Source organism: Phyllobates terribilis, unplaced genomic scaffold (assembly GCF_046119375.1).
Source record: "Phyllobates terribilis strain yellow unplaced genomic scaffold, ASM4611937v1 Scaffold_4__5_contigs__length_816908805, whole genome shotgun sequence".
NCBI lineage: Eukaryota > Metazoa > Chordata > Amphibia > Anura > Dendrobatidae > Phyllobates > Phyllobates terribilis.
Genome location: NW_027362764.1, coordinates 147,937,459 through 147,960,560, shown reverse-complemented (window position 1 = coordinate 147,960,560; position 23,102 = coordinate 147,937,459). Strand labels below are relative to the sequence as shown.

Genomic DNA, 23,102 nt, shown 5'->3' with positions numbered 1-23,102 from the left:
GGAACCACACTAATAGGAGAAATCAGGAAAAATGAGCAGCACTAATTCAAAAAAGCACAATGTATGAGGCAGTGACGCATGCTGAGTGGACTACAACCGGACATGGCTGCAGCACACACTACAGCATGAGCTGCACTCACACACAGAGACCTCGCAGACAACCGTGAACAGTGCAGAGAACTGTGCACTAGCGCTGCAAGGCAAAAGAAAGCTTTATAAAGTAGCCTGGGTAAAGCACAATAAAGCAAATCGGTAGCTAAAACTGTCCCCCAGAACAGCAGCGTCCTGTCCCTAACTGAATTCACAGCAGAGTGAACCCAAAATGGCGGCGGCGGCTTTTATAGTGCATCATGACATCATTTCAGCAGTCAATCACAGCCATGCCATTAGTTAACATGCCTAACATGTCTAACAGGATGTGCCCACACTTCTTAGGATCCTCATTGGCTGAATAAAATCAAACTGGCTCATTGCATTATGGGAACTTCCAATTCCGGTATTCGATATTCTAAAAGTATCAGAACTCAGTATCGGAACTCCGATACCGCGAATATCGGTCGATACCTGATATTTCAGTATCGGAATGCTCAACACTAGTGATGAGCGAATTTGTTCGAAATACGATCTTACAACTTAAATTCGACACGAATATGGCACATTCAGATTCGTGATCGGAAATGCGAGCAAAATTTCATACGTTCGTGAAAAATCAGCAACGTTCGGTGAATAAATGTGGGAACATGATTGCGGGACAACTACAGTTTTTAACTGTTTTGCTAGCATAGTGTTTGTGTATGATGAGCGGGGGGACGTGGTAGATGAGTGTGGGGGCTGGTGATAACTTAGAACAGGTCAGATCAGCGGCGCGCTTGTAATTTTTTTTCTTCCTGTAGGCGGTAACTTTAAGTCAGGAAAGTGCTAGCCAATCAGAGCACAGGAAGCATCCACACTGTCCAGACACAAGGGCTTCTGCAATTGGCTGCTAAAATCACATGTCCTCTCTATATAAAAACCGGCCATTTTTCCTCAGCGCCATGTTGTCCATGTAATTGAAGGAGACAGACGCTGCTCAGTGTGCTCTGTCCTGTGTACTGAGAGATATTAGCTGGATAGATGGGCGCTTGTTTGGAAGTCAGATAGTGTACATAAGTCCTCTGCTGTGTACCTGTTCAATCTACCTAGCAGCACTTTTTTTTTTTCTCGTGCAATTACAGAGATTCTGACAGAAAGAGCAGGGCCCATGCCATAGAACAGTGTTGTGCACGGGTTGTACAGCGCTCCATGCAGGAGTATACCTTCTATTTTTGCACTTAGTAATGTGATAAAGCAAGCAAGCATGCCCTTGTAGGCCACTCTTTGATTTTGTGGGGTTGAAATTCAGCTATCTGCAGAGCTTGTCAGTGCAGAGCTTCTGAGCGCAGAGCACAAAAACCTTTTTTTTTCATTTGCTAATGTGATAGTGCAAGCTGTGGTAGCCCAGTTTGTCATTTTTGATGGGAGAATTTTAGCTGTATGCACAGTAAAACAAATATGTTTTTTTCTGTTGGCAGGCAGAGTCCACGAAAGAAACGTGATACACTCTGATAAAAGCCACCTACTATCTTAGTGGCTGTGAACCGCAGCTGTTTTCAGAGTAAAAAAATAGATTTTTTGTCTTGCTAGGCAGAGTCCACCAAAGATTTTTTTGTGTGGCAAACGTCATACACTCTGCTATACGTCAGCTACTACGTTAGTGATGGTGAACTTCAGCTGTTTTCAGAGTAAAAAAAAATATTTTTCCTGTTGCTAGCCACAGTCCACTGAAGATTTTTTTGTGTATGTTTTTTCTGTTGGCAGGCAGAGTCCACGAAAGAAACGTGATACACTCAGCTAAAAGACAATTACTATCTTAGTGGCGGTGAACCTCAGCTGTTTTCAGAGCAAACAATTGCTAGGCAGAGTCCACCAAAGATTTTTTGTGTGGCAAACGTCATACACTCTGCTAAACGTTAGCTACTACATTAGTGGCGGTGAACTTCAGCTATTTTTAGAGTAAAAAAAATTTTTTTTTTTCTGTCGCAATTGTGTTACACTCTGCTATAAGCCACCTAGTCCTTTTAATGATGGTGAAATTCAGCTGTATTCAGAGATTATGCAGAGTAAAAAACTCTATTTTTTGCTGTCCCTAACGTGATACAGCAATCTAGATCCGAGTTTGGCGAATATCTCATATGTTATACAAGCGTCATCCATACTAAAAAAAATACTTTGTTCGGTTCCTAACGTTATACAGCAGGGACATATCAGTTTGAAATAGTTTGGAGAATATCTCCTATGTTATACAGGCCTCATCCACTGTAAAAAAATACTTTGGTTCCTACTGTTATACAGCAAGCCATATCTTACCTTATCATTTAGTGCCGCTGAAATTCAGGTGTGTGCAGAGCTGTTACAGAGGAAAAAAATAGAATTTTGTTTTGCTAATAGCATGCTCCTACCACAGTATCTGAGCAACACAAGTGGGAAAAAGAGAGGTCGTGGTGGAAGAGGGAATATTCTTGGTGTTCAGGGTATACGTGGGGTAGGTGGTAATGTTAGTGAAAGCACTAGTGAACCAACACCGTCATGTCCTATCCGAAGACAACTGACAACTTCTGTTAGTGGTCGGGCTACTCCACTCCCTTTCTTTGGCAGCCACACAGCGATACACCTTATTGATAAGGGTCAGAAAGAGCAGCTGCTCCAGTGGATGGCAAGTGCTGCTTCAAGTAGCCTCTCCTCTTCTTCTTCCACCTCAACATCACACACAGCACAGTCCACAGAGGTGGCACAGCAATTAGCCTTGCTTCCCCCGCATCACAACTGTCCAAGTGCCCACCTGACTGTAGGGAACCACAAATCGGTGAGTCTGTAGAACTGTTCACCCATTCTATATCATGGGCATCAGAAGTGTACTCTAATTATTCACATAGTCAAGAAGAGGAGGAAAGCATCTGCACCGATGCCCAAAATTTTTTTAGGTTGGATTCGGGGCAGGACGGAGTAGGGTCCAGGCTGGTTACTGACCCTCGTCACCAGATGTTAACCACCGTGGAGGGAGGTGATCCTGATTAGACTCAGATACCTGAGGCTCATGCAGACTGTACTGTGCTGTCAGGACAACAAGAGGAGAAGGGTCACTCTGAGGGCGAGGAATGGGATAACACATTGGATGATGACGAGGTTGAAGATCCTACTTGGTGTGAACCCAGAGTAACACAGCCGAGTAGCTCATCTGAGGAGCTGGAGGAGAAAGATGAGGAGGTTACCTTTTGTCCTACGGTGCAAACACGGAGTGATGCAAGACGAGGAGCACTGCATCCTTAGCGACAACTGTGGCTGTGGCCAGCAGCGGTCACGGGTCTGCAGCTCGCTGGGGCTGCAAGGGTTGCCTAGCCTGGGCCTTTTTAGTCACAGCAAAGGATGAACAAACTCACGTTATCTGCAAACTTTGCGATAAAAAACTCAGTAAAGGGAAAAACTGCAATAATTTACTACTACAAGCATAAACATTCACATGCGCAAACAAGATGCGTTACGCTGGGAATCTTACCATGCTGAAATGCGGACCAGCGGACCTCAACAACCATCAGATGCCCCATCAATCACATCCGCTGCTTCTTCCTCCTTCTCTGTTACCGTGTCAAGTATTGGCACGCAGGTCTCCCACCCAGCTGTAACTGAAGCAGATATGCCTGCTGTGTTTGTTTCACCGAGCACACCACATGTTTCTCAATCCACCGTAACATCTGCACCTCATTCACAGTCTAGCAGTTTGTCGGTATTACCGAACTCTGCCCTCTCTCAACACTGCAGCCAGCCCTCGGTCCCGCAGTTGTGGTCTCATAAAAGATTGATTCATCCTACACATGACAAAGCTAAGAGGTTAAACGCCACCATCTCCAATCTGTTGGCCAAGGAAATGCTGCCTTTCCGCCTGGTAGATACAGATGGTTTTGAAAGCTGATGGCTGTCGCAGTCCCCCAGTACCAGTTGCCCAGTCGCCATTTTCTCTAAGAAAGCTGTGCCTGCGCTACACCAGTATGTCGCAGACAACATCACCCGTTCCTTGACTAAATCTATATCTGCCAGGGTGCATTTCACCACAGACACCTGGACGAGTAAGCATGGCCAAGGGCGTTACATCTCGCTGACTGGGCACTGGGTGAAAATGGTGGCTGTGGGGACAGGCGGGGAAGGGGCTGCTCCACAAATCTTGGAATCCCCAAGGTTTGCAAAACAAACCTCTGGATTTCCCACTTCCTAGACTGCTTTTGCCTCCTTCACTTCCTCTAGGGCCTTCACCTGCGCACTCTACCTCTGCCTTAATGAGTCACACGTTCCAACAGTGCAGAGCGAATCCACACCACCTCCGTACTGCACAGCCAGGGCTCACCGCAATCAGGCAGTCTTCAAATTAATATTCCTTGAAGATCGCAATCATACAGCTGAAGAGATGTGGACAGCTCTCCAGTTTGAGCAATGTCTTTCTCCGCTGAACCTGGAGCCAGGGAAGGCCGTGTCCGATAAAGGTTTGAACCTGTTGTCGGCCCTATGCTGAGGCGAGCTCACACACGTGCCTTGCATGGCTCACGTCCTCAACCTGGTGCTAAAGTGATTTCTCCGCCACTATCCCAGCCTGGATGAGCAGCTTCAGAAAGTACGGAAACTGTGTCCTCACTTCCACCATTCGCAGCCCTCATGTCATTGACTTGCATTGATACAAAGGTCTTTCTCCATACCAGTTAACAGGTTTATATGTGATGTGCCGACGCGGTGGAATTCCACTCTGCACCTGTTGTAGTGACTATGTCAGCAGCAACAAGCTCTGATGCAGTATGTCATGTCGTGTAGCCTGGGCCAATGCAATATGGACATGGGGCATATCACATTTACAGAGTGGGAACAGATTAAGGAACTCTGCACCCTTCTGCACACTTTTGAAATGGCTACTAAAATAGTTAGTGGTGACAATGCCGTCATCAGCATCACTATTCCGGTCATCTACATGCTGGAGCAGACTTTGAATAGTGTGCGGCATGAGGTGGTTGTCCCAGAAGAAGAGGAGGATGCGGAAGGGATAAGAATGTCTCAAAGTTTCAGACTGTCGTCACACAGGTGGATGCCAAGTGATGGTGGATTCCTGCAATCGAGGGAGTTTGGTGACACCAGACATACTGATAGTGAAGATGCAAGAGCCGAGGAACAAATGGAGGAGGAAGAGGTGATGGGCGAGCAACAGTCAGAAGATGAAGAGGATAATCATTCCCTCTCTGTTAAACGAGGTTGGCAGGAGGGGATGGAAAAAACAAGCATCAGTGTTAGGCCGCCAACAATAGAGTCTGGCTTTGGACCACCTGGAAGAGCCCAACATATGAGTGCCTTCTTGCTGCACTATCTGCAACATGATCCCCTTATAGTTAGAATTCGAAATAATGCTGAATACTGGGTTGCCACTCTGTTAGATCCACGTTATAAGAGTAAATTTTGCCAGATGCTTCCCGCTCTGGAAAGGGACCCGCTAATGTTGGAGTATTGAAGCAAGCTTTTAAGCAACCTTAACAGAGCTTTTCCCTAAGATAGAAGTGAGGCACACAGTGTGCATCGCAGCTTTAGTCTTTCAACCTCTGGCACATCAGTTTGTCAATGCCAAAACATTAGCAGCAGCAGCAAAGTAAGTGGCAGAAGCAATTTCTGTGGGTCCTTTCACACATATTTTAGACCATCTTGTGCACCAGCACAACAGAGTACAAGACTGACACGTGGTGAATGACCGGAGAGGATGGTGGAGGAGTATCTAGAGCTCAATATGATTACCATCAGGGAGGATTTTGACCCTTTTACATTACTTCTTCAAAAATGTATGAATGGCCTAAGCTCGCCTATCAATTTCTACTTTACTAAAATTGATGCAACTTTATTGGTGTCTGCCACCAAATTTTGGAAATGTGGGGAATCCTGATTGGTTCTCCATCTATTGGGTTGGCTCTAATGGAAGAGGTGTTATACCATTATACTACTTATGCTCTAGTGAAATTGATGCCTTATTTGGTGTTTTTTAGTGATGAGCGAGCATGCTCGCTACTGCTCGGTGCTCGCCCGAGCATCTCACTACTCGAGATCCTCGGCGCTCGCCGAGTATTTCTGGGGTTGCTCGGCGGGAGCTCAGGTCTCCTCCCAACATGTTTGGTGCTCTTCATAGAGCCATGCAGGGATTGCCTGCCACTCACTGTAATGCCGTAGCCATGTTGGTTGCGGCATTACAGTGATTGGCTGGCCGTATAGCGTCATCGGGTCTATATCAGACCTGGCGCCACCATGTTCGTCACAGTCACTCCGGAATTAGACAGTGTAGGTAGAGGTGCTGCTGCGTCAGGGAGAGATTTGCTTGTGTATTAGGTAGTGTAGGGAGAAAAACCGTACATTACACATATCCATCTTAACAAACTAATCCATATGCAGAGATATCAGCAGGCAGTGTATATAGGCAGGCAGGGTATATAGCAGACTGCAGTGCATATAGCACAAGAGGCTCCATTCCAATTCTGCCTTCTGTTGCTGTTAGATATTTCTATACAAAGGCCCAGGTCTCAGGGGCCAGGAATACTTTTCTTTGGATCTTAATCCTCATTATTTGCTTAATAAGCAATCCAGAGAACACCGTTTTTCTGCGCCATTTGCTTGTTGGCACTGCAGAATACAGCCAGGTCCTTTCCATATTACAGCGCTAGAAATCCAGCTATTTAAAACTGTGTTTTCTCCGTCCTTCACATATACGTTGTCAGAAAATACTGCCATTAAAAATTTCTTTCAGTGTGTCAGTGAACCAATTCACAGCAGTTTGCTGTTCAAACTACTTACCTACAGGCCAGGTATTTAAAACTCTGTTTTCTACATCACACGGATCACATGTACGTTGTCAGACTCTGCCGATAACCCTAAAAAGGCATTTGCACCACCTGCCAGGCCAGCATCAGCAGGGCTGGGAAAACGACCAGCCTGACCGCCACCAGCAAGTCAGGCACATGGCAGCAAAGCACCTGACTTTGTGGGCCGAACCCCAGGGTCCAGGAACAGTGTCTGCAGGTGGCACCATTGCTTCTTCCGCTGTTGTGCATGCAAGCCAATCGCCTGTCCATGGTGCATGCGAAGATGCCTCCTGCCCTGCACCTGTCGTTGCACACTCTCAATTAGCAGCATCAGGAAGCATGTCCATGTCTTTGTCCCAGGAAAGCATTCAATTGTCCATACCCCAGTCCTTGGAACGCAAGCGCAAATATGCAGCCAACGCATGGTGAATGATCGGAGAGGATGGTGGAGGAGTATCTAGAGCTCAATATGATTACCATCAGGGAGGATTTTGACTCTTTTACATTTCTTCTTCAAAAATGTATGAATGGCCTAAGCTCGCCTATCAATTTCTACTGTACTAAAATTGATGCAACTTTATTGGTGTCTGCCACCAAATTTTGGAAATGTGGGGAATCCTGATTGGTTCTCCATCTATTGGGTTGGCTCTAGTGGAAGAGGTGTTATACCATTATACTACTTATGCTCTAGTGAAATTGATGCCTTTTTTGGTGTTTTTTAGTGATGAGCGAGCATGCTCGCTACTGCTCGGTGCTCGCCCGAGCATCTCACTACTCGAGATCCTCGGCGCTCGCCGAGTATTTCCGGGGTTGCTCGGCGGGAGCTCAGGTCTCCTCCCAACATGTTTAGTGCTCTTCATAGAGCCATGCAGGGATTGCATGCCACTCACTGTAATGCCGTAGCCATGTTGGTTGCGGCATTACAGTGATTGTCTGGCCACACAGTGTCATCAGGTCTATATCAGACCTAGCGCCGCCTTGCTCGTCACAGTCACTCTGGAATCAGACAGTGTAGGGAGAGGTGCTGCTGAGCTAGGGAGAGATTTGCTTGTTTCTAGTTAGTGTAGGTATACCAAACTATGTTAGAGAAACATATCCATCTCAACAACCAGTCCTTCTGATGACTAATCCATCTGCAGAGATATCAGGCAGGCAGTGTATATAGGTAGGCTGGCCAGCAGGGTATATAGCAGACTGCAGTGCACATAGCACAAGAGGCTCCATTCCAGTTTTGTCTGCTGCTGATAGATATTTCTAGAAATAGGCCCAGGTCTCAGGGGACAGGAATAATTTTTTTTTGGATCTTAATCTTCATTATTTGCTTAAAAAGCAATCCAGAAAACACTGTTGTTCTGTGCCATTTGCTTGTTGGCACTGCAGAATACAGCCAGGTCCTTTCCATATTAAAGCACTAAAAATCCAGCTATTTACAGCTGTGGTTTGTCCGTGACACTGATCACATATGATTGCACTGAAAATACTGCCATTTCTGGCCTTCATTAAAAATTTGTTTCAGTGTGTCATTGAAGCAATTGACACCAGTTTGCTGTTCAAAATAGTTACCTACAGGCCAGCTATTTAAAACTGTGTTTTCTCCGTCACACGGATCGCATATACATTTTAAGAAAACACTGCCATCTCTGGCCTCCATTAAAAAAAATTTCAGTGTGTCAGTGAAGCAGTTGACACCAGTTTGCTGTTCAAAATAGTTACCTGCAGGCCAGGAATTTTAAACCGTGTTTTCTCCGTCACACGGATCACATAAACGTTTTCAGAAAATACTGCCATTTCTGGCCTCCATTAAAAAAAATTTCAGTGTGTCAGTGAAGCAATTGACACCAGTTTGCTGTTCAAAATAGTTACCTACAGGCCAGGTATTTAAAACTGTGGTTTGTCCGTCACATGGATCACATATAAGTTCGCTCCAAATTCAGTCATTTGTAGTGAGCATGGAAGATATTGTCCTCCATTTAAAATGAGTAAGGCACGTGGCAAGGGACGGGCAACTGGACGTGATGGTGCATGCAGAAGCTGAGGCCGTGGGCAAGCTGAAATTGTGCCATAACAAACACCCACATCTTCTCGCTCGACCTTCCTGTCCCAATTAATAAGGGACCGCAGAACCCCACTATTGAACACAGAGCAGTATGAAAAGATTATAGGTTGTATAGCAGATAATGCTTCCAGTCACTTAGCCACCACCACCACCACCTTGTATTCCACACGGTCAAGTCTCAGTAGCTGTGAGTTTACACCGCATATTCCTCACCCTGAAAATCCTTTCTCCCCCAATTCCGAGTGCCCGGAGACAACTAATTCCACACTTGGACACTCCAAAGAGCTGTTCACTTTTCCATTTATAGATTCGGGCCTCTCGCCCGGTCCTCTTGAAGCGGGGCAAGAGGAGATCGCATGTAGCGATGCCCAAATATTTGAGCAGCCAAGGTCACGCAAAGGCGGCGGTGGGAAAGTGTCACAAGAGATGGACGATGATGAGACACAATTGCCAGAAAGTCAGGAGGAGGACCAAAGTGCGGAAGTGGAAGCCGAGGTGGTGGATGATATATTAACTGACCCAACCTGGCAGGAGGACATGGAGAGCGAGGACAGCAGCACACAGGGGGAGGGAAGCAGAGCACCCCAACAGGCAGGAAGAAGCCGTGTGGTGGCCTCAGAAAGAAGGCAGGCAAACGATCCCCGTAACACCAACACGAAGGAAGTTGCCAGTACAACTGTTAAATCTTCCCGAGCCTTGTTGTTTTTTAAAGACTCTGCCAATTACCCCAAAAAGGCCATTTGCACCACCTGCCAGGCCAGCATCAGCAGGGGTGGCAAAACTAGCTGCCTGACCACCACCATCATGATCAGGCACATGGCAGCAAAGCACCCGACTTTGTGGGCTGAACCCCAGTTTCCAGGAACAGTGTCTTCGGGTGGCAACACTGCTTATTCTGCTGTTGCGCATGCAAGCCAATCCCCTGTCCATGGTGCATGCAAAGATGCCTCCTGCCCTGAACCTGTCATTGCACACTCTCAAGTAGCAGCATCAGGAATCACGTCCTTGTCCCAGCGCAGCGTTCAGTTGTCCATAACCAGGTCCGTGGAATGCAAGTGCAAACACGCAGCCAACGCTGCACAGGCCACACTACTAAATTCCCACATTTCGCGACTGCTTGCGCTAGAAATGTTGCCTTTTAGGCTCGTGGAGATGGAAGCAATCTGCAACCTGATGGCGGCGGCCGTTCCTCGGTACTCGATCCCCAGCCGCCACTATTTCTGCCGGTGTGCCGTCCCCGCATTACACAAGCACGTGTCCCAAAACATTAGGCGTGCTCTCAACAATGCAGTCCACCTAACCACGGACTCATGGACAAGTGCTTGTGTGCAGGGATGGTGCATCTCACTGATGGCTCCTCCTCTTCAGCCTCCATCTCTGAAATTACCACATCAGCTGGAAGCACTGCAGAACTGCCTTGGCCAAGCGGCAACAAGCTATGTTGAAGCTAATATGCTTAGGTGACAAACAGCACAATGCTGAAGAGTTGTGGACAGCTCTGAAAGAGCAGGCAGATCTGTGGCTCACACAACTGAACCTACAGCCAGGCATGGTCATGTGTGACTATGGCCGGAACCTGGTGGCGGCTCTGAGGCGAGGCGATCTCACACAAGTACCATGCCTGGCCCATGTGCTTAACCTCGTGGTTCAATGATTTCTCAAATCCTACCCGGAGCTGCCAGATGTGCTTGTCAAAGTAAGCTGTCTGTGTGCCCATTTTAGAAAGTCAGCTACTGCTTCCGCCGCCCTTGCCGTGCTTCTGCAGCGTTTGCAGCTTCTGGCTCACAGATTGGTGTGTGATGTCCCCACGCATTAGAACTCTACACTGCAGATGTTGGGAAGGATTTGCGAGCAGAAGAGGGCAGTTGTTGAGTACCAGCCTAAACAAAGCCGTCGGTATTCAGTTCAGACTCCATACATAAGAACTCAGGAGTGGACATGGATGTCAGACATATGTACCATCCTCCAAAATTTTGAGGACTCCACCAAGATGGTGAGCGGCAATGACGCCATAATTAGCATCACCATCCCGCTTCTGTCTAATGACATGCTCTCTGCTCACGATCAAACAGGATGCATTGCAGACGGAGCACAATGAGATGGAGCAAGGAACCATACAGGGTGATTACACACAGCCCAGCCTCATCTCATCCCAATGTGGATTGGGTGACAATGAGTTAGAGGAGAAGGAGGAGGAGAAACAGGAGCTAGTTTCATGCGCTATAGATGGTACTACCTGCATAACTGTCATACCATCTGTTCAGCATGGATGGCCTGAGGACATAGAGGAGGAGAAGGAGAGCATGGTCACTCGTCCTCTTGGTGAGGACACGGAAGTCTTACCTGTTAGCAGTCTGGCATGCATGACTGGGTTTATGTTACGCTGCCTTTCCCATGACCCTCGCATTCTCAAAATTTTGGGTGACAGTCATTACTGGTTGGTGACTCTTCTAGACCTACGCTACAATTAGAACTTTATATCTCTTAATCCTGAGGCGGACAGGTCTACAAAAATGGGGCAATACCAGAAGGCCCTAGTCATAGTTCGTCGGACAGCCAAGGACTACAGGCGAGAGAGACACAACTCCAATCCAGCAGAGGTAGGGGAACACTGTCAAAGTTCTGGGAGAATTTTCTCAGCTCCTCCCATTGCACAAGCCCTGAGGTGTGGGGTACTCTCTCAAGGAGTGCAAAGTTTGGGAAGATGCTGAGGGAATACCTTGCTGACCGTACCAACATCCTCCTTGATTCCTCTGTGCCTTATAATTATTGGGTATCCAAGGTGGATACGTGGAATGAACTGGCTCTCTACACCTTGGAGGTCCTGGCCCGCCCTGCCGCCAGCAATTTTTCAGAGCGGGTTTTTAGTGCCACTGGTGGAATTATAACTGATAAGCGCATCCGCCTGTCAACTGAAAATGCTGACAAGCTGACTCTTATAAAAATCAACAAAGGCTTTTTTGGGAGGTGTATTCCCATGCACCTTTTCACATCCACACATGGGTATATGCTTCCTGATTTTGGCTATTTGCTCTTGTCCTCCTCCATTGTAACATAAACTCAGCCATGCGTGCCAGACTACTAACAGGCAAGACTTCCGTGTCCTCAACAAAAGGATGACTGACCATGCTCTCCTCCTCCTCCTCTCTGTCCTCTGGCCATCCACGCTGAACAGACGGTATGACAGCTGTGCAGGTAGTACCATCTATAGTGCATGAAAGTAGCTCCTGTCCTTCTCCTACTCCTCCTCTTCCTCATTGTCACCCAATCCACATTGGGATGAGATGAGGCTTGGCTGTGTGTAATCACCCTGTATGGTTCCTTGCTCCATCTCATCGTGCTCCGCCTGCAATACATCCTCTTTGATTTTGAGCCGAGAGCGTTTCAGAAGACTGGGAAGCGGGATGTTGATGCTAATTATGACGTCATCGCCGTTCACCATCTTGTTGGAGTCTTCAAAGTTTTGGAGGATGGTACATATGTCTGAGATCCATGTCCACTCCTGAGGTCTTACATGTGGAGTCTGAACTGAATACTGACGGCCTTGTTGATGCTGGTACTCAACAACTGCCCTCTTCTGCTCACAAATCCTTCCCAACATCTGCACTGTAGAGTTCCAATGCGTGGGGACATCACACACCAGTCTGTGAGCCGGAAGATGCATACGCTGCTGAAACACAGCAAGGGCGGCGGAAGCTGTAGCTGACTTTCTAAAATGGGCACACAGGTGGCGTACGTTATCAAGCAGATCTGGCAGCTCCGGGTAGGATTTGAGAAACCGCTGGATTAAGCACATGGGCCAGGCATGTTACGTGTTTGAGCTCGCCTCGCCTCAGAGCCGCCACCAGGTTCCGGCCATTGCCACACACGACCATGCCTGGCTGTAGGTTCAGCGGTGTGAGCCACAGATCTGCCTGCTCTTTCAGAGCTGTCCACAACTCTTCAGCATTGTGCGGTTTGTCACCTAAGCATATTAGCTTCAGCACAGCCTGTTGCCGCTTGGCAAAGGCAGTGCTGCAGTGCTTCCAGCTTGTGCCTGATAGGGTCATTTCGTAGATGGAGGCTGAAGAGGGGGAGGAGGCTGAGGAGGATGAGGTGCAGGAGCTGTAGACCGTGGGGGCAACCCTGATATACCTAGGGCCCGCAATCCTTGGCGTCGGGAGGATGTGTTCCGTCCCAAGGTCTGACTGGGTCTCGGCTTCCGCTATGTTAATGTTATGATCTGCAACATGAACTAAGGAAAGATAAGGGAAAGCTGTCCCTACAGTAAGACTAAGCTGAATCCCTACGATATAGCGGGCTGCCTGTTCCTAGCGAACAGACCCGCCTTAGTCCTCGGCTAGTCTGAACGAAGACCTATAGTATAAAGGGACGGGTCCCTAAAAGAACTAAGGACTGGGACAAAAAATGGGACACCTCCTAAACAGAGAAGTAGTTGCAGAACACAAAAAGACAAACTGACAAAAAGGTACTAGAGGTCCCAGAAGGACCAAGCGAACTGACAGAGAAAGGCACAGAAGCACCTGGCTAGAGAAACAGTCAAACACTGAAGTCCAGCACAGCCAAAAGGGCGGAGCTGGAATATAAAGGCAGATGGTCACGTGACCGCAAAACACAAGATGGAAAAAACAAACAGGAGGGTTCTAACAGTTAACCCAGTGTGCCGTCAGCGAGATGTACCATCCCTGCCCACAAGCACTTGTCCACGTGTCCGTGGTTAGGTGGACTTTCCCGGCAACTGCCTTGTTGAGGGCACGTGTAATGTGGGGACGGCACACCGGGAGAAACAGTGGCGGCTGGGGACCGAGTACCGAGGGACGGCCGCCGCCATCAGGTTGCGCAATACTTCCGTATCCACGAGCCTAAAAGGCTTTCAAGCGCAAGCAGTCATGAAATGTGAGAATTTAGCAGTGTGGCCTGTGGGGCGTTGGCTGCATATTTGCGCTTGCGTTCCAAGGACTGGAGTATGGACAATTGAATGCTTTCCTGGGACAAGGACATGGACATGCTTCCTGATGCTGCTAATTGAGAGTGTGCAACGACAGGTGCAGGGCAGGAGGCATCTTCACATGCACCATGGACAGGGGATTGGCTTGCATGCACAACAGCGGCAGAAGCAATGGTGCCACCTGCAGACACTGTTCCTGGACCCTGGGGTTCGGCCCACAAAGTCGGGTGCTTTGCTGCCATGTGCCTGACTTGCTGATGGCGGTCAGGCTGGTCGTTTTGCCACCCCTGCTGATGCTGGCCTGGCAGATGGTGCAAATGCCTTTTTGGGGTTATCGGCAGAGTCTGACAACGTACATGTGATCCGTGTGATGTAGAAAACAGAGTTTTAAATACCTTGCCTGTAGGTAAGTAGTTTGAACAGCAAACTGCTGTGAATTGGTTCACTGACACACTGAAAGAAATTTTTAATGGCAGTATTTTCTGACAACGTATATGTGAAGGACGGAGAAAACACAGTTTTAAATAGCTGGATTTCTAGCGCTGTAATATGGAAAGGACCTGGCTGTATTCTGCAGTGCCAACAAGCAAAGGGCGCAGAAAAACGGTGTTCTCTGGATTGCTTATTAAGCAAATAATGAGGATTAAGATCAAAAGAAAAGTATTCCTGGCCCCTGAGACCTGGGCCTTTGTATAGAAATATCTAACAGCAGCAGAAGGCAGAATTGGAATGGAGCCTCTTGTGCTATATGCACTGCAGTCTGCTATATACCCTGCCTGCCTATATACACTGCCTGCTGATATCTCTGCAGATAGATTAGTTTGTTAAGATGGATATGTGTAATGTACGGTTTTTCTCCCTACACTACCTAATACACAAGCAAATCTCTCCCTGACGCAGCAGCACCTCTACCTACACTGTCTAATTCCGGAGTGACTGTGATGAACATGGTGGCGCCAGGTCTGATATAGACCCGATGACGCTATACGGCCAGCCAATCACTGTAATGCCACAACAAACATGGCTACGGCATTACAGTGAGTGGCAGGCAATCCCTGCATGTTGATTGGCACTCTAAAGAGTGCCAATCATGCAGGACGGGGACCCGAGCTCCCGCCGAGCAACCCCGGAAATACTCGGTGAGCGCCGAACATTTCGAGTAGTGAGATGCTCGGGCGAGCACCGAGCAGTAGCGAGCATGCTCGCTCATCACTGCTACCCACTGATCCAATGCGCTGCTGTTCACCCTCTGATATCTAACAGGCTGGAGAAACTTGCACCTACTGCCACTCTATCTTCAGCTCCTTTGTGAGAAACTAATGTATTTGGGCAGCCACTCAGTCTACCAAATAAAATTCCTGAGAAGGAAATTGGGGATGGCTTCGCTACTGGTACTGGGGGCAGTGCTAATAGTTTACTGGAAGCAGATTCCCACAGAAAAGTAGCACAGTAATGTTCAGGGACCCACGCTTGAAGAAGGCGGAGACAACACCGAGAGAAATAGTGGCGGCTGGGGACCAAGTATGGAAATAAGGCATGAGGTTGTGAAAAGCTTCCGCCTCCACGAGCCTAAGAGGCCACATTTCAAGGGAAAGCAGCTTTAGAGGATTTCCTGGGAGAAATGACAGCTGGAGTAGATATGGTTTCCCATGTCCTTTGACCAAGCTAAAGAATATGGCTGTGGTGAAATACAACTCTGCAATAAAAACTGTGGACTGGCTTCGTACCATCCCTGGCCACATTAACTTGACCATGTGTTTGTGGGTAGGCAGTCCTTCCCAGTAATTTCACTGGGGAGGGCACGGGTAATGTTGTGGGACCCGTGCTTGTGGAAGGTGGAGATGACACCGTGAGAAATAGTGGCAGCTGGGGACCGAGTAAGGACACCCGGTCGCTGCCGGCATGAGGTTGTGAAAAGCTTCCACCTCCATGAGCATAAAAAAGGCCATATTTCAAGAGCAAGCAGCTGCCCAGAAATCTGGCAGTTTAGTATTGTGGCCTGTGGATGGGTGGGTGGCTGGCTGCATACTTGCGCTTGCATTCCAAGTAACTGAAAACTAAGCAGATGGTGGCCTCTATCATCATCATGGCTCACCTCGGCACTATGAACTCTCCTGAAGGAGAAGCCAGGGCCCACCGGAGGAGTCTCCGGTTTTCTGGTGGGCCCGTCCAACCCTGCCGAGAAGCAGACCTGGCTAAGAAAAGTGTGGGGGAAGGTTCCCGGACACTCTATGGCTGCTTTTTTAATATGGATCGGACGTGCTTATGCATGTTATTTCTCAAACCGCATTGCAGATCAGGCCATTGCCCAACTCTGTAGTCATGAAATTAAATGTGCAAAGAAAGATGTTTGTGTGTCAAAGAACCACCGACAAGTGCGAGCTGATGTTGGACGGGCTCCCATTGCTTCTGCAATAAGCTACATTAGAGGACTTACTGGGAGAAATGACACCCAGAGTAGATACGGTTTCCCTCTATACCAACCAGTCCTTTCACCAACCTAAAGAATATGGCTGTGGTGAAATACAACTCTCAGCAAAAAAAAGCTGTGGACTGGCTCCGTACTATCCCTGGCCACATTCACCTGTCCACGTGTTTGTGGTTAGGCGGTCCTTCCCAGTAAGTGCACTGGGAGGGCATGGGCAATGTTGTGGGACCTGTGCTTGTGGAAGGCGGAGACAATACCTGGAGAAATAGTGGCGGGTGGCGACCGATTATGGACACCCGGCCACCACCGGCATGAGGTTATGAAAACCATCCGCCTCCACAAGCCTAAAAGTCCACATTTCAACAGAAAGCAGCTTTAGAGGACTTCCGGGGAGAAATGACAGCTGGAGTAGATATGGTTTCCCAAGTCCTTTCACCAAGCTAAGGAATATGGCTGTGGTGAAATACAACTCAGCAAAAAAAGCTGTGGACTAGCTCCGTACCGTTCCTGGCCACATTCACTTGTCCACGTGTTTGTGGGTAGGCGGTCCTTCCCAGTAAGTTCACTGGGGAGGGCACGGGTAATGTTATGGGACCCATGCTTGCGGAAGGCGGAAACGACACCGTGTCAAATAGTGGCAGCTGGGGACCGAGTATGGATACCCGGTCGCCACCACCATAAGATTGTGGACAGCTTCTGATTCCACGAGCCTAAAAGACTACAATTCAAGTGCAAGCAGCTGTCAAAAATTTGGCAGCATAGTATTGCAGCCTGTGTGTGCGCGGCTGGCTGCATATTTGCGCTTGCATTCCAAGGAATGGGGCAGGGTTAACTGAACGCTGCACTGGGACAAAGACATGGACGGTGATTGTTGCAAGTCTGCAATGACAGGTGCATGGCGGGAGGCATCTTCGAATGCGCCAAGGATCACTTATGATGGGCACACTTTTATGCAGTGACCTGGGAGTCAGAGATGCTTCCAGGGGTCTTCCCCATGCTGTTCCCATGTCTTTTCAGCACTGTAACATGTGTCTGATGATGTGTCACACACCACATGGCCAGATAAGGTTGTAAAATGTTAACATGACATTTCCCAGTGAATGCATTCGTCTTGGTTGAAAGCAATGCATAAGTACAAAAATACATCAAAAACGCTATGTGTGAACATAGCCCAAGGTGTGGAGGAGTATTTTTGGTTTTTGTTATTTATTTTGTCTTATACACAAGTCATTACCCTGGAAAGGATGTTCCTTAACATATTTCCCAGGAAAATCCATTTTGGATTAGTTTTTGTATGTTTTATTGTGAGTCCGTAAAAGTGGCTTAATACCTCAGTTGTTGACAGCAGTGACCTGGGATTCAGAAATGCTTCCAGGGGTCTTCACCATGCTGTTCCCATGTCATTTGAGCACTGTTACCATCGATTTGGGCAATTTTTAGGCCCTCTGCATACCACCGGGGGGAGCCGCCTAAAAAATGCTCGAGTTTCCCATAGACTTACATTGAGCTCGTTGCTCGGGTATTCCAATTTGCTCGACCCGAGCATTTTAGTGCTCGCTCATCACTAGTGGTTTTAGGCCCAAATGTTTTCAAATGTGAACATTTCTGATTGGGTCTCCATTTACTGGGCTGGCTGTAGGGGAAGAGGTGTCATTTCTAATTCTACAATTTCTACTGTACTGAAATTGATGGCACTTTGTTGGTGTCTGCCACTAATTTTTGGAAATGTGGGGAATCCTGATTGGTTCTCCATCTATTGGTTTGGCTGTAGTGGAAGAGGTGTCGGTCCCCATTATACTACTTATACTCTAGTGAAATTGATGCCACTTTGGTGGTTTTAGGCCCAAATGTTTTCAAATGTGAACACTTCTGATTGGGTTTCCATCTACTGGGTTGGCTGTAGGGGAAGAGGTGTCATATCTAATTCTTCAATTTCTACTGTACTGAAAATGATGCCACTTTGTTGGTGTCTGCCACTAATTTTTGGAAATGTGAGGAATCCTGATTGGGTCTCCATCTAATGGATTAGCTGTAGGGGAAGAAGTGTCGGTCCTTATTATACTATTTCTACTTTAGTGAAATAGATGCCACTTCAGTGGTGTTAGGCCCTAATTTAGGGAAATGTGAACACACTTGATTGGGTCTCCATGTACTTGTTTGGCTGTAGTGGTTTTGGTCTCCTTTACAATATTTATACTCTAGTGAAATTACTTTTTTGGTGTAGATATTCTTCTTCACACAGGGGAACACAGACCTGATAAACTCAAAATGGGTATATAAAGCAGACTACATCTCAACTTAAAATAGTTTGGGCCAGATATTCTTTTCCACACAGGGGTACACAGACCTGAAACGCAAAATTGGTATATAAAGCAGACTACAACTCAAATAAAAATTGTTTGGGTAGATATTGTTCTCCATACAGGGGAAAAAAGAAAAGGTTGGGTACGAGCAGCTTCCTGACCCTCGACTTTACTGTGTTGTCAGGGCAAGAAGAGGAGGAGGGTGACTCTGAGGGCGAGGAAAGGGATAACACATTGGATGATGAACAGGTTGTACATCCAACTTGGTGTGGACCCAGAGGCACGCAGCTGAGAAGCTCATCTGAGGAGGTGGAGGAGAAGGAAAAAGAGGAGGTTATGTTGGATCCTATGGTGTAGACACGGAGTGATGCAAGCACGAGGAGCACTGCATCCTTTGCAACAACCGTGGTAGTGACCAGCAGCCATCGCGCGTCTGCAGCTTGCAGGGGCGGAAAGGGTTGCTTATCATGAGCCTTCTGTGAGGCCGCAAAGGATGAGACAACTCACATTATCTGCCAACTTTGAGCTAAAAAACTCAGTAGAGGTAAAAAGTGCAATAATTTGACTACTATGTACATGCATGAACCTTCACATGCAGAATCCACATGCGTTACTGTTGCAATCTCACTGTGATAAAATGCGGACCTCAACAACCATCAGCCGCTCCATCAACCGCATCCGCTGCTTCTTCCTCCTCCTCTGTTACCATGCCAAGCAATGTCATGCAGGTCTCCCACCGCAGAACTTCTGGTTCTCTATCTGCTCCAGTCAGGCTGAGTGAGAGCCCGTTAGCTGTAACAGAAGTGGACATGCCAGCTGTGTTTGTTTGATCGAACACACCACATGTTTCTCAATCCACCGTAACATCTGCACCTTCACCTCACTCACAGTCCAGCAGTTTGTCCTTTTCATGGTACTCCGCCCTCTCTCAGCACTGCAGCCAGCTCTCAGTCCCACAGTTGTGGTCATGTAAAAGATTGTTTCCTCCCACACAAGACAAAGCTAAGAGGTGGAACTCCACCATTTCCAATCTGTTGGCCACGGTGGTGTCAGGCCCTAATTTTTTGAACTTTGAACACTGCTGTATGGCTGCTTTTTTACTGAGGTAACCGGAGAACCTGGGGGAAACCCCTGCAAACACGGGGAGAACATACAAACTACTTGCAGATGTTGTTCTTTATCCTAATAAAGGAGTTAGCTCATTGTCTAGGAAACCGACTACTGCTGCTGTCTACCTTGTGAGCATTGTGTTGAAGCTTGCAAGGAGTAACAGGTTTACCATGACAGAGAGGAGCCAGAAAACCACAGCGTTTGATTCCTCCCACTCCTGCAGCCATTAGAAGCCTTTCACCTTCATATTAATCAGTGCAGGGGTTAATCTGCTCAGTTGTGAGCTCCTGGAAGCTTACCGTGATTTAGGCTCTCTGCAGATTTTTCCCATGCATCTCCCCTACTGTGATAACGCTCTACCCCAACACATCAGACTGTCACCTACTGTGGAAACCTTGAAAAGGAAGCTAAAGACCCACTTCTTGTGACAAGCATACAATCTTTGGTAAGCCTCGCTCCAGCATACCGCTACACGACTAGCTGTACCCTGACCTACTGTACCCTCACCCATCCCTTGTACATTGTTTGTGCGCCATCATGGGCAGGGTGCTCTCTCCTCTTGTACCAGTTGGTGACCCCTTTTCACATGTAACGCGCCACGGAATAAATGTCACTGTAATAGTAATAATAATTATAGTACTTGTACTCTGGGTCAATTGATGGCAGTTTCCTGGTGTCTACCCCTAATTTGATGTGTTTTGGCAGCTTTTGGGCCCACTTGAAGGTGTTGTATATGCGTTTTTGTTTGTCCACCCATTGAATCCTACGGTGTTCGGAATTGTTCATGGAATTAATCGACGAATAATATATAGGTGAATGTTTACTATTCCCGAGACAAACATTGAAATGTTCGCTCATCTCTAGTTAGATTAGACAATTACTACAGAATACAATACAAACTCATTCCTCTCACCCACCAAGCTGTCCACAGTTCTACACCACCCTATATCTCATCCCTCATTTTTGTTTATCACCCCTCCCGCGCCCAACGTTCTGCAACTGATCTAAGACTGACATCCTCCTTAATCAGAACCTCACACCTCCATCTTCAAGAATTCTCTCGTGCCATGCCAGTTTTCTGTGATGCCAACAGCCAAGACTTCCCTGTTCTCACCAAGAGGACGACTATCCATGTTCTCTTCCTCCTCCTCCTCCTCATTATCACCCAATCCTCATTGAGATGAGGCTGGGCTGAGTAGCATCACCCTTTATAGTTCCTTGCTCCGCCAGCAATGCCTCCTCTTTAATTGTGAGCTGAGAGCGTTTCAGTAGACAGGGAAGTGGGATGGTGATGCTAATTATGGCGTCATCGCCGCTCACCATCTTGGTAAAGTTCTCAAAGTTTTGGAGGACTGCACAGATGTCATTCATTCATGCCCATTCATCAGCTCTTATGTGCAAAGACTGACCTGAATACCAACAGGCGTGTTGAAGCTGGTACTCAACAACTGCTCTCTGCTGCTCAAAATCATTCCAAACATCTACAACGTTGATTTCCAACGCGTGCTAACATCGCACACCAGTCGGTGAGCTGTAAGCTGCAAACGCTGCTGTAGCCCTGCCAGGGCAGCGGAAGCTGTAGCTGGCTTTCTGAAATTAGCACACAAGCGGCGTACTTTCACAAGCCACTCTGGCAGATCCGGGTAGGTTTTGAGAAACTGCTGAACCTCTAAGTTGAGCACATGGGCCAGGCATGGTACGTGTGTGAGCTTGCCTAGCTTCAGAGCCGCCACCTGGTAGAGGCCATTGTCACACATGACCATGCCTGGCTGTAGGTTCAGCAGTGAGAGCCACAGATCTGTCTTCTCTGTTACAGATTTCAACAACTCTGCAACGGTGTGAGGTTTGTCACCTAAGCATACAGTCCTGCTCATTATTATTGGCACTCATGAAGATTAATTACATAATCTGGTGTGACTTGGTCCCGGCTTCCACAATATGTGCCATCAGCGAGATGTACCATCCCTGGCCACAAGCACTTGCGTTGGTGAGGGCACGAGAAATGTTCTGGGACACGTGCTTGTGTAAGGTGGGGACACCATACCGGGAGAAATAGTGGTGGCTGGGGACAGAAGGCCAGCCGCCGCCATGAGGTTTTGGAAAACTTCCGCCTCCACGAGCTTAAAAGGCTAAATTTCTCGTGCAAGCAGTCAAGAAATGTGGCAATTTAGTATTGTTGCCTGTTTCTGGCTGCATATTTGCGCTTTCATTCCAAAGACTGGGGCAGGGATAACTGAACGCTGTGCTGGGACAAGGACGTGGGCGGTGAGGGTGATGGTTTCAAGTGTGCAATGACAGGTGCCGAGTGGTAGGCATCTCTGCCTGCACCAAAGACAGGGGATTGGCGTAAACGAACAACAGCGAAACAGGCAGTGGTGTCATCTGCAGAAACTGTTTCTGGACCCTGGTGTTCTGCCAAACTAGTCAGGTGCTTTGCTGTCATGTGCGTGAGCATGCTTGTGGTGGTCAGGCTGGTAGTTTTGCTGCCCCTGCTGATGCTGACATGACAGATATTGCAAATGGCCTTTTTGGGGGTAACTAGACAGTCTTTTATAAAGAGCCAGACTCTGGAAGTCTTAACAGTTGTACTGGTTACTTCCCTGGTATTGGTGTTTTGGGGAACAGTTGCCCGCCTTGTGTCTGTGGCCACCCCACTGCTTCTTCCTCCCTGTTGTGGTGCTATGCCTCCCTCCCTCTCTGTGCTGCTGTCCTCGCTATGCATGTCACCTTGCCAGGTTGGGTAAGTGACTTCATCGTCCACCACCTTGTCTTACACTTCTGCACCCTGGTCCTCCTCCTGACTTTATGTCCATTGTGTCTCATCATCATTAGTGTTGAGCAAACATGCTCGACACTGCTCGGTACTCGCCCGAGCATCACGCTACTCGGGATGTTCGGCGAGCACCGAGCATTTCCGGGTTACTCGGGCGGGAGCTCGGATCTCCGCCCTGCATGTTTGGTGCTCTTTACAAAGCCAATGAACATGCAGGGATTGCCAGCCAGTCACTGTAATGCCGCAGCCATGTTGTTTGTGGGCATTACAGTAATTGGCTGGCCGCACAGCGTCACCTCCCAGACGATCAGCCCGTCATGATTGGTGTGTGTGGGTGTCTGTGAGTGTGTGCGGGTGTGCGCGGTGTCTGTGCGATGTCTGCAGGTGTGTGCGGTGTTTGTGCGATGTCTGCGAGTGTGTGCGGTGTCTGTGCGATGTCTGCGGGTGTGTGCGGTGTCTGTGCGATGTCTGCGGGTGTGTGCGGTGTCTGTGCGATGTCTGCGAGTGTGTGCGGTGTCTGTGCGATGTCTGCGAGTGTGTGCGGTGTCTGTGCGATGTCTGCGAGTGTGTGCAGTGTCTGTGCGATGTCTGCGGGAT

The 23,102-nt window shown here is 48.0% G+C and overlaps 1 protein-coding gene across 4 annotated transcripts in view; it reads left to right on the top strand.

Moving 5' to 3' along the window:
• LOC141265130 (ATP-dependent translocase ABCB1-like) overlaps nucleotides 1-23,102 on the top strand; it is a 1,603,396-nt gene that overhangs the window by 875,225 nt on the left and 705,069 nt on the right. The gene's annotated exons all lie outside the window — the stretch shown is intronic.